The sequence below is a fragment of the Polypterus senegalus genome, chromosome 7 (genome assembly GCF_016835505.1).
Source record: "Polypterus senegalus isolate Bchr_013 chromosome 7, ASM1683550v1, whole genome shotgun sequence".
In the NCBI taxonomy this organism is placed as follows: Eukaryota; Metazoa; Chordata; class Cladistia; order Polypteriformes; family Polypteridae; genus Polypterus; species Polypterus senegalus.
The window spans coordinates 108783928-108796816 of NC_053160.1; the positions used below are offsets into that span (position 1 = coordinate 108783928).

General features: G+C 40.2%; 1 protein-coding gene across 2 annotated transcripts in view; it reads right to left on the bottom strand.

Moving 5' to 3' along the window:
• The window catches only part of fam166b (family with sequence similarity 166 member B), a 76853-nt gene that overhangs the window by 14308 nt on the left and 49656 nt on the right, over nt 1-12889 (bottom strand). The window lies entirely within an intron of this gene.

Here is a 12889-nt window from a genome sequence, read left to right on the forward strand (position 1 = left end):
GGACAAAGTCAGCGGTAGCCCCCACTCTCGTCTCAGTGGGTTATTGTGTACCTTTCCCCTGCCCTTAGAGGAGTCTTCCGATGCCCATGTGTGACAAGATGAATGAAAATAATTTAAAACATTAAATAGTAAACATTCAGACAAATCAGTTTGGGGACCAAAGTAGCATTAAGATCTGGGTTATATTCAGGGACACCTAAATGTTGTTCATGCCAAAGACAGTAAGTTCCCATGTGAATTACTAATTTGACTGGCATTGTAGGCATCACTGATACATTCAAAAACTCCAGGAATTGTTTTAAAAAAAAAACTACTGTACTTACAGCAATTCCATTTTAAAAACTGTTGAAATACTCCATTTGAGATGCAATACACTTATCCCAATATTTCTGCCACATTTCTTTTGGTCATAAACTTTTTGACTGACAATGAGGTTTGTGCAGGTGCACTGTCATGGTGCAAATGCAGCTTTATATGCACCACTATTCAGAACATTTTTCATGATGCTTCCCCACAGAAGCTTCAGCAATTCAGTATAATATAGCTGATTAACAGTCTGTGTACAGGAAAGAAAGTCTTTATTAATAAATCAATGTTGAAAAGCAAGATCATTGTTGTCTTGATGTCAATACATCGGGTTCATCGAAAACTGGGACCTCTTCTGGGAAAGGCCGCGTTTCTTCAACCGGGATGGCTTGCATGCGAATAGATTCGGCGCCTGGGTCCTCTCCGAAAACATTGCTAAGGTAATTTGTTTCTCTTCACTGTCTATTTCTACTCTAAACCCCTTCCACAATGCTAATGCTTTGCTAGGACATGATAATTGCTTAACAAAGTTTTCCGTAAAAGTGCACAACATTAATGCTCTAATAACCAATCTTAATGCACGTAACAAAAAATTTAGGCAGTGCGGAATAAACAGTAATAATTTAATTACAATTACTACTTTAGATGAACAATGTATTAAAACTATAAAAACAGATTATAGATTAAATAAAAAATACACACAGAGTGGCGCTAACTAAAATAACTTAGTTTCTGTTCCAAATACCAATAACGCACATAGAAATTAGCTCTGCTCCTCCGAAACATTAAATATGGCACTATTAAATGTTAGAGCATTAACTAACAAGACATTTTTTTATCAACGATCTTATTAGTGATAGAAAAATTGATTTTATTTAGTGAAACGTGGCTTAGCTCAGACAGCGTGGTGGTTTTAATCGAATCTGTGCCTCCAAATTACAGTTTTACTTGTGCGGATCGTCAAGGAAAGAAAGGCCGCGGCTTGGCAAACATCTGCTCGTGCCAGTTAAAGTGTAAAGATGTCAGTTTTGGTAAATTCAAGTCCTTTGAGTATCTCGCCGTTATTATTCATGGAGATTCTCACTTTCTAGTATTATCTGTCTATAGACCTCCTAAATTTAACGCATCTTTCTTTAAGGAATTCTCAGACTTAATGTCAATTTTAATTGCGAACTATGACACGCTCTTAATAGTCGGCAACTTTAACTTTCATATCGATAATCAGTGTGACCAAAAAGTAAAAAAATTCATGAACCTCCTGGAGTCTTGATTTGAGACAGCTCGTTAATCAGCCTACACATAAAGCAGGTCATACGTTAGACTTAGTTACCAAAGGACTAAAAGTTGATGTAAAGCAGGTCTTTGATATTCGTCTATCAGACCATTTTCTTTTACTATTTAATATAGAAATAATGATAGAAAACATTAATGAGAAACATACTGTTAAAAAATGCTTCTTTGATTCATCAGCAGCCTTAAAACTTACAAAGATTCTAAGCAATCAGTTTCTTTATAGTGCTAACTATAATAGCGAGGATAATGTACTGTAAATAGTAAGGTGGAAAAATTTATTACTAAGGTAAGAGCTTCTGTTGACATTGTTGCACCTGAAAAGACAGTTAAAAAATCTTCTAGCATTATTATACCATGGAAGACCCAAAGAGTGATTTACAGAGAACATGCCAGAGAGCTGAGCGTAAATGGAGGAAAACTAAAATAACTATCCACTATGAAATATTGAAGGTTAAAATAATAGAATACAATAACACAGTCCATCTTGAGAGGCACTGCTATTTCTCTAAGATTATAAATAACAAAGCTAGTAATCCCAGAATCTTATTCTCTACGAATTGATCGTCTGCTAAACCGAGTTAACACAAAGGAATGCCTCCAAAATACTTCCAGTGAAACCTGTGAGGGTATTGCTGTATTCTTCAATCAAAAAATGAATGATATTAGAAATAATATAGTATATCTCCCCAACACTGCGGATCCTCCTGAGCCCCAGTACTCTGTTATAAACAAATTAAATTCTTTCATCAGGATAGATTTACCTGATTTACATAAAATAATTTCTCACCTGAGACCCTCCACCTGTGTCCTTGACCCAATACCAACAAGTTTTTTCAAAGAAGTATCAGGCGTGCTAATTGATAATATTCTTGACATTGTAAACTCGTCATTAGATACGGGGGTCTTCCCAGACTGTCTTAAGACTGCTGTAGGTAAACCCCTACTCAAGAAAAATAATCTTGACCCCTCTGCTTTTGAAAATTTTAGACCCATTTCTAACCTGCCTTTCTTAAGTAAAATTTTAGAGAAGGCAGTCATTATGCAGTTAAATAACCATCTCAATAAACATGTTATTCTTGATAAATTTCAGTCAGGTTTTAGAACAAATCACAGCACAGAAACTGCACTTGTTAAAGTAGTAAATGACTTGCGGGTAAATGCAGACAGAGACCATTTATCTGTTCTCATCCTCTTAGATGAGTGCCGCATTTGACACAATTGATCACAACATTTTTAGAAATCGCCTTAGTCAATGGGTGTGCCTCTCTGGCAGTGTCTTAAATTGGCTTGAATCCTAACTGGCAGGGAGAAAATTATTTGTTAGTTGTGGTAATTATAACTTAAAGACACATGATATTCCATATGGTGTTCCACATCCTGGATCCGCTGCTCTTCTCAATCTACATGCTTCTGTTAGGTCAGATTATCTCGAGGCACAACGTGAGTTACCACAGTTATGCTGATGACACACAGCTGTATTTATCAATAGCACCTGATGACTCAGACGCTGTTAATTCAGTAACACAGTGTCTTACTTGTGTTTCTAATTGGATGAACAGTAATTTTCTCAAGCTAAATAAAGAGAAAACTGAAATTTTAGTGATTAGCAATAATGGAGACAATGAGATTATTAGAAATAAACTTGATGCATTAGGGTTAAAAGTCAAGACAGAGGTAAAGAGCTTAGGGGTAACTTTTGACTGTAACCTGAATTTTAAATCGCATATTAATCAGACCACTAGGACAGCATTTTTTCACTTAAGAAACATAGGAAAAGTTAGACCTCTTATGTCATTGAAAGATGCTAAGAAATGAGTTCACCCTTTTGTTTTTAGTCGTCTAGATTACAGTTAACGCACTCCTCTCAGGACTACCCAGAAAAGACATAAATCGTTTGCAACAAGTGCAGAATGCAGCTGCTAGAATCCTAACTAGGAAAAAAAAATCCGAACACATTTCTCCAGTTTTGATGTCACTATACTGGTTACCTTTGTCTTTCATAATGGACTTTAAAATTCTGCTTATGGTTTATAAAGCCTTAAATCTATCTTATATATTAAATTAAATCTATATTATAAATTAAATCTATCTTATATATCGGAATGTCTGACACCTTATATTCCAAATTGTAACCTTAGATCCTCAAATGAGTGTGCTTAGAATTCCAAGAGCAAAACTTAAAAGAAGTGGTGAGGCGGCCTTCTGCTCTTATGCACCTAAAATCTAGAATAGCCTGCCAATAGGAATTTGCCAGGCTACTACAGTGGAGCACTTTAAAGAACTGCTGAAAACACATTACTTTAACATGGCTTTCTGATAACTTCACCTTCATTTAATCATGATGCTCTGTATGTTCAATTCATTATTCATGGTGGCTCAAAATCCATACTAACCCCTACTTTCTCTTCTGTATCTTTTCCCGGTTTTCTGTTGTGGCGATCTGCGCCACCACCACCTAATCAAATCACCATAATGTTCCTACATTGATGGATTAAAAACCAGAAATCTGCATGACCATCATCAAGTCTTTCCTGGAGAACCATAAATACAAAGAGGCCTGTTTCATTTATGTTAGGTAGAATGCCCAGAGGAGGCTGGGCGGTTTCGTAGCCTGGAACTCCTGCAGATTTTATTTTTTCTCCCCAGCCATCTGGAGTTTTTTTTTTTCTTTTTTCTGTCCTCCCTGGCCATCAGACCTTACTCTTATTCTATGTTAATTAGTGTTGTTTTATTCTAATTCTTACTTTGTACTTTATTTCTCTTTTCTTCATCATGTAAAGCACTTTGAGCTACATTATTTGTATGAAAACGTGCAATATAAATAACTGTTGTTGTTGTTGATGCTCGATATGACATGACATACTTTTTTATGCTTGGAGAAAAAAAATTGCAGAAGTCACGTGCACAATTGAAGAATGTCAGAAATACACACTTGATTAACTCAGTCTGATGCCTACAACACCTAGTGGCATACTCAATAACTACACAATATTTCTGTGCCTTTTGAATGATTACAGGAATTTTTGGTCCCTCCCCCAGTATTTGAAGTGCAACCAAAGTACTGGTGGTACTCTGTTTTTGGCAATACACTGGCATTCAATCGAAGAGCAGAGTTTTTTCCCCTTGAGTACCGCGGTATAGTAAAATTTGTTCGAAGGGCATGGTAGGGCTGGTTAAGTTTAGGGCAGATCAAAATCCTCCTTTTAACATACAGTATAAAGCCTAAAATGGCCAAGGTCTGGCATTATCATGACTTGCAAACCAAAATGTACATTAAGATATCAAGATGCTGATCTGCTTATGATTCCAAGGATTAAAAAAATAACAGTGGGAGGTCGTCCTTTTAGTTACAGGGCCCCTAAACCATGGAATGGTCTGCCTGCTACTATAAGATATGCCCCTTCGGTCTCTTCTTTCAAATCCCGGCTGAAGTCTCACTACTTCAGTTTAGCATATACTGGCTAGAGCTGCTAATTAACTGTACAGATTACATCACTTTTGTTAGTCATTAGCACTAAAGCATAAATAAAATGATAGTTATAATTAGTTACTAACCCTTACCTATTCTGTTTCTCTTCTCTGTACTCAAATGTGGCACTTGGGTGCCACTGCCCACCTGCCAAGTTGTTTTGCCTGCCTAAGGAAAAGTCATCTCTGATGGAGGATCACTGAAATCATTGGGCAGATAAATTCGTGGAATGGCCAGTATGGGGAGGCAGCCTGATGGCCAAGATCTCCAGGACTCTAAACAAATCCAAATCATATTATGTGATATCATCTACTGTTGAATTCTGCGCTGTACTTGTAATATTTTTATTGTACTACTATATTGAGGATTACTTGTGTTCAGTTATGTGTATTGTATTGTATTTACCCCCTTTTTTTGACACCCACTGCATGCCCAACCTACCTGGAAACTGGTTTTATCCATTTTTGTTCCTACAAGGATTTTTTTTAGAAGTTTGTCCTTGTCTTCTTAGAGAGTGAAGGCTGGGGGGCTGTCAAAAAACAGGACCTGTTAAAGCCCATTGGGGCAATTCTTATGAGATTTTTGGGCTATAAAAAAATTCATTGTATTGTATTGAATTGTATGGATAGGCCATGAAGCTTTGAGCGCCACAGGCATAGTGTACCATGTCACACATGTACGCATGGGAGGCAGCTAAAGGGCTTGAATTCCATGCCAGACCAGAGGGGGGCTGAGTGCACTAACTCTCTCACTTCTCTAAAGACCAGTTACAGGAAATTTCGCCTGGCCCCAATGACGTCACTTCTGATCCCGGCCTCAATGACACCACATCCTGTTCCAGGCCCCATGATGATGTCTCTTCCTCCACTCTCCTTTAAAGCCACCATCTTTGTGTCAGCAAATCAGTTCTGTCTTGGACTCAAATCTGCACACTATTTAAACTTAATTTTGCAGCCAGGAAAATATACTGTATAGTGGCTGCTCCAAAACTTTTTATGACTCCAGTCTATTCTTGCGACACTGGCGTAGTCAGCAGAATGGATGGCTCCCAGAAGAACCAGGAGCAGGACCTGATATATAACCAGGTAGGAAAGTACTGTGGCTGAGTTTCCAATTGAGGAGTTTATCCTGTAGTTCGGAAAGACTCGGCGCAGGCTCCGCTGCCAGTACACATAACTGGACAAACTAAAAAACACAGGGAGTGTTCAGGAGGGTCATACAGGATTGGGCTGGTGCAGATGGAAGTGAACAGGGCTTATTATGCTCTCTCGGAGGAGAGTGCCCTTCTCTCCACCAAGGCTGAGACCTTGGAGGAGTGCCCTAGACCAGCAGGTGAGAAAAATAAAAGAGTGGAGTTTAGACCCAGAGCAGCCAAGCCACAAACAGGGCTTCTCCTTGTGGGCAAAAATAGGGCACTGGCTAAGGCCAGATAAAAACAGCGCCCTGCAAATAGTGGAGCAGGTTGCCTACTATATACTATTACTGAACATTCCTGAATACTTTACCCTCATGGAGCTGACTGAAACAACTAGGACAGCCTCACAATCTGGGATGGCAGAATGGTTCTTTAGTCAAACCGAGATGGATTAGGTCCCAAAATTTTGACCTCCCCGACATAAACCGGAGCCTGCGCAAAAGACCCCGAGTCCATGGATTTGCAACCTAATCGGGGATGAAGAGAATGAAGGACAGATGGTGTGTACTGACAATTCCCCTTGCGTTACCGCATACAGTAGTGGTAATTGCAAATAGATTTAAAACCGAGGCTTTATTTCATTCTAGCAGTAACATTTCCATTGTTGCCCGCCGATATGTGCTACAGCAACAATGCCTAAAAATTATGACTAGTCTAACCTACGTCCATGGAGAAACCTGCTGTACAGGTATGCCACCTGTGTCATCAGTTACAAAGGATCGCTAAAAAGGTTATACTTAGTGGGCCTTCCAAATCCATCAATCCCGTTGATACTGGGGTAGGACTGATCTAAAATTAAAAGTTGTTTGACGCCTTCCACTCCTGAGTCAAATTTAGGCCTAATTATAGATGGAGATGATCGGTCTCAAGCTGCCTCCATGCTGTGTAACCAGCTGGTGGAGATGATGCGGCCAATCAGTGTGACATGGCAATTCCTGGGCTGTTGCGGACAGAAACGTCATCAACAAATGCCACAACAAAACGGGAAGAAACCACACCCTTTGAGGTCAGTCCTGACTCTCTCTCTCTCTATATTACAGTATCAGTTTAAAGAGACAATGGCTTCTTTTAAAAGGGAACAGTGGAATGACAATTCCCTTAACTTTGCAAAAAATGCAGTTGTTTTTGTTAACGGCCAACGCACTCATCAACCCATGCCACACGGTCATCACTTTGTTTTAGTAAACAACCTTTTGTATTGGGTAGTGCAGCATGAGGGGGAGGTGCGGAAGTTGCTGCTAATACCATGGATCTTCTGGCGGCAGATTTGTGAATTAGCACACGGCCACCTCCTAGGAGGCCACTTGGACACCAAACTTTGGAGCGGATTAAGCTTTGATTTTATTGGGTGGGAATTAATTAGAAGGTTCATCACTTTCCAGACTTGCCCAGAGTTTGTGACAAATTCCTAGGAGGGACCGAGCTCCTCTAATTGCCATTTCTCTGATTGATGTCCTGTTTGAAAAAAATGGGGTGGACTTAGTGCAGCGCTTCCCGATTCATTTTATCCTCGCACCCCTGTGATGGACGAGGCTGATTTCGCACCCCCTTGGTTTTAGAAAAAGTATGAAAAAATATGAGGTTAACGCAGAAAAACAGATCACCAATTGAAGCTTTATGAATAATGGATACTTTATTCTCCATCAATAATTGTTTTGGTAAAGCCATACTCAGTGTAATCCTCCTTCCATTTTCTAATTTTTTCGTGACTAGCCATGATTAAATGAATGGTAAAAAAGTAAGAGCGAAGCGACGGTGACTTATTGAGGCAGGCAAGAGCACAATAGCACGCGGGCTCGATGTAGTGCGCGTCAAGTCATCTAAAATGCGCAGTCAGATTCGAAAAAATATCTCTTTTCAAGTTCTATTTGGATATAAGTAGGTTCTATTTAGTCGGCAGAAATATCTTTGGTAAGAATGTAAGTTGAATTTAGTCATCATTGCATACATTTTTTACATTGTGGATTTTCTCTCTTCTAAGAGTAGATCAGCATTCCTGAGACCTTCACCTTTCTTTATTTCCAGGTATTGTATGATGGTCACAGTTTGCTGGTCCTGTTTTGGCTCATTTAGTATCTCATTATTGTTTGGCTGCTAATTAAGGAAAAAGAAACAATTGAGGTGTCTGAGTCTTCAAGAGCAAGTCAAATAAAATTAATTCAAAAGTAGTTAATTAGCAGCAAAAACAGGTCATTAATTAAGAAAAGGGTTAGAATGAAAACCTGCAGACACTGCGGCCCTCCAGGACTGGAGCTGGGCACCCCTGCGATAGTTCATAATACCTACGCAGCACTAAGTGCGCATAAGAGCGGAATTCATCCATTTTAACAAGCAGTGTATTGCACTGATACGAAATAGCCTGCCCATTTAATTATTTAGGAATGGATAGATAAATTAAGATTTTGTACAAATAATGTTTTTCATATTTCTTCCTCGATGGATTCTGGCTCCCCCAGCAACAGTTGCTCGCACCACCCCAATCGGGAAGCGCTGACTTAGTGGGACCCCTGTGCTATAGAACATATATTTTAGACCTCATGGGTTATGCTATCCAATATCCCGATGCTGTTCCATTGCGCTCAGCCACGTCTAAAGCCATCGCACAAAAATTGGTACTGGTCTTTGCTCTTGTTGGTATCCCTAAGGAAGTCCTGACGGATCAAGGGACACCTTTCACCTCTGAGATGCTCAGGGAATTGGCCAAGTTATTAAAATAAAGTACCTAAAGACTGCTGTGCATCATCCTCATAATGATTGTCTAGTGGAGAGGTTTAATCAGACTCTCAAACAAATCTTCACAAGGTGATCAGCGAGGACGGAAGGAACTGGGATCAGATCCTCCCCCTCGTCCTTTGTGCATATCGAGAAGACCCACAAGCTTCTGCGGGGTTCACACCTTTTGAATTATTCTACGGACAACAACCCTGGATACTGGATATTTTAAAAGTCAATGGGAAGAAGAGGCTCTTCCCTCTACAAACATACAGTATTAGAATATATTGCGCAATCAGCAATAGATTTGGGAAAATTCGTCCCCTACTTAAAAGTTACATAGAAGAGGCAAAGCAGCAGAGGCCCGATATTACGACAAGGCACGTCTATCCATGAATTCCACCCAGGAGATCGGGTCATGGTTCTTGTTCCTACCTCCCACTAGTTCCTACCACCACTTACTAGCCCACTCGCGAGGTCCATATGAAGTTAAGGAGAGGAAAAGACCTGTCGACTATTTAGTGAAACAACCCAATCATCGGCCAAGAGAGCGGGTATATCATGTAAATCTGCTGAAGTTATGGAAGGATAGGGATCCCGATCCCTCCCCCAGTCAGCCCCTCTCACTCTTTGCTCACAACAATAACCTTAAACTGCCACATACAGGTAAAATTCAGTTACAACGAACTGCCAGAGACCAAAAAAATATTTTGTTGTAATGAATATTTCGTATTAACACTAGAATTAACAGAGCCTACGAAAAAACTCGTAAATCCATCCCACCTTAAATCGCTTCTTAAAATCGTTCACAGCTCTCCACCAAGGTCTTTTGTCATCTAAATGTGCTGATAAAAATCAGGCTGCAAGCAGCCGGCTAGTCCATCCCCCCACCGACTTGCACAAACTTCTCCCAGCTCATGCCTTGATTGATTTTCTGGGAGTGGAGTTTTAGAGTGGAAATAATAGATTGTTATTTGGACACACACATTTCATGTCTGTTCCGTTTCTACAGTAATCTGTGTAAACACATTGTTAAAACAGAAACGTTTTTTATATCCTACTAGTAGATGACAAAATGTAGGCATAAACTAAACTGCTCAAAAAAATTAAAGGAACACTTTGAAAACACATCAGATCTCAATGGGAAAAATAAATCCTCCTGGATATCTATACTGATATAGACTGGGTAATGTGTTAGGAACGAAAGGATGCCACATCGTTTGATGGAAATGAAAATGATCAACCTACAGAGCCCTGAATTTAAAGACGCCCCAAAAATCAGAGTGAATAAATTATGTGGCAGGCTAGTCAATTTTGCCAAAATTTAATTGCAGCAACTCAAAATTGTACGCAGCACTTTGTATGGCCCCTGTGTTCTTGTATACATGCCTGACAACATTGGTGCATGCTTCTAATGAGATGACAGATGGTGTTGTGGGGGATCTCCTCCCAGATCTGGACCAGGGCATCACTGAGCTCCTGGACAGTCTGAGGTGCAACCTGGTGGAATTGGATGGACCAAAACATAATGTCCCAGAGGTGTTCTATTGGATTTAGGTCAGGAAAGTGTGGTGGGCAGTCAATGGTATCAATTCCTTCATCCTCCAGAAACTGCCTGCATACTCTCACCACATGAGGCCAGGAATTGTCGTGCACCAGGAGCCACTGTACCAGCATAGGGTCTGACAATGAGTCCAAGGATTTCATCCTGATACCTAATGGCAGCCAAGGTGCCTTTGTCAAGCCTGTAGCGGTCTGTGTGACCCTCCATGGATATGCCTCCCCAGACAATCATTAACCCACCACCAAACTACTCATGCTGAATGATGTTACAGGCAGCATAATGTTCTCCATGGCTTCTCCAGACCCTTTCACTTCTGTCACGTGCTCAGGGTGAACCTGCTCTCATCTGTAAAGCACAGGGCACCAGTGGTGCATCTGCCAATTCTGGTATTCTATGGCGAATGCCAATCGAGCTGCATGCTGCTGGGCAGTGAGCTCAGGGCCCATTAGAGGACATGGGGCCCTTGGGTCACCCTCATGAAGTCTTTCTGGTTGTTTGGTCAGAGACATTCACACCAGTGGCCTGCTGGAGGTCATTTTGTAGGGCTCTGGCAGTGCTCATCCTGTTCCTCCTTGCCCAAAGGAGCAGATACTGGTCCTGCTGATGGGTTATGGACCTTCTATGGCCCTCTCCAGCTCTCCTAGAGTAACTGCTTGTCTCCTAGAATCTCCTCCATGCCCTTGAGACTGTGCAGGGAGACACAGCAAACCTTCTGGCAATGACACGTATTGATGTGCCATCCTGGAGAAGGTGGACTACCTGTGCAACCTCTGTAGGGTCCAGGTATCGCCTCATGCTACCAGTAGTGACACTGACTGTAGCCAAATGCAAAACTAGTGAAGAAACAGTCAGAAAGGATGAGGAGGGAAAAATGTCAGTGGCCTCCACCTGTTAAACCATTCCTGTTTTGGGGTCATCTCATTGTTGCCCCTCTAGTGCATCTGTTGTTAATTTCATTAACACCACAGCAGCTGAAACTGATTAACAACCCCCTCTGCTACTTAACTGACCAGCTTAATATCCCATAAGTTTCATTGACTTTATGCTATACTCTGATTAAAAAGTGTTCCTTTAATTCTTTTGAGCAGTATATACTGTATAATGTATGAAGCCTGAAGTATCAAAGAAATACTTTCACAAAAGGTACAAATCTAACACAACAATTGTGCTTTTATTCAAAAATATAACTGCAGAAACAGAAAGCCGCCTTAACATGCGACATTGACACCCATTTATTATGACTGCCTCCGTGGCGCAATAGAATCAGCTGCTGACTGGGAATCAAAAGGTCGCGAGTTTGATCCTGCACCACTCTGTTTTGAGAAGTAAACTGCTCTTATTCTTACTATTTTAGAATAAAAACATACATTTGATTTCAGTCTGTAACAGCCGGTGTAATTTATGATACTTGTAAAGGTTAGCTTTTTTTTTTTTAGTCAGTTTTATTATCTCAGCCGTGTTCACGAGCCCAAACACACCCCACCCCCGCATTTGACACTGCTGTTTTCACATAGACACGCTGTAACAGAGGTAAACTCAGCTCCCTTCTACATCAGAGCAAGAATGCACATACCATTGCTTGCATACTAAAGTGTCAGCAGGCACGTTTCGTGGCATTACACACATTTTTGAGCATGCCCTCTGCACACTACTTTTGACTTTAGGCTTTAGGAAGTAAGTAAATAAATAAAGGTAAATCGTGTCATAAAATGATTTCTTCAAAACGTCGAATGTTATTTATTTGGCACGGACATGCTCAAAAAATACATGTGTAATGCCACAAAAAGTGCATGCAAACATGTCCGTGCCAAATAAATATATATCTTGATGAAATCTTTCCCCATGCTTATCTCTGACATCGCTTAGATTTGGTGGAAAAAAGTCAAGATGAGAATGTAAAAAAATGTGTCTTCAGTGACATTCTGGCTCCCGTAAGCTAATATACTTTCACCATATTCTCCACAAGGTTAGTACTGTATAATTCTCTGCTCTGTGACTGTCAAGAAAATTCTGGACAACCTGCACAAATGAGGGTGCTGATTTAGTGGGCTTCAGTTTCCTTTTAAACACATCGTCAAGCATCAGTTCACGGATTTCAGAGCCAACAAAAACACCTTTCTTCATTTTAGTTTAACTTTTCTCAAGACCAAACTTATTTCTTAAATGCTGAAACGCATCGCTTTTACTGTTCAATCACCCTAGTTGTCCAAGACCTGGAACATCATAACTAAAAAATGGGACATGCTGAACGAAAACAGTTTTCAGATTTTGAGTCAGCAAGTGAAATTTATTAAAGTACAGGTGAAAAAATCCCAGTAGCAAAATGGTTGTTGACCAGTGAGTTATCAAT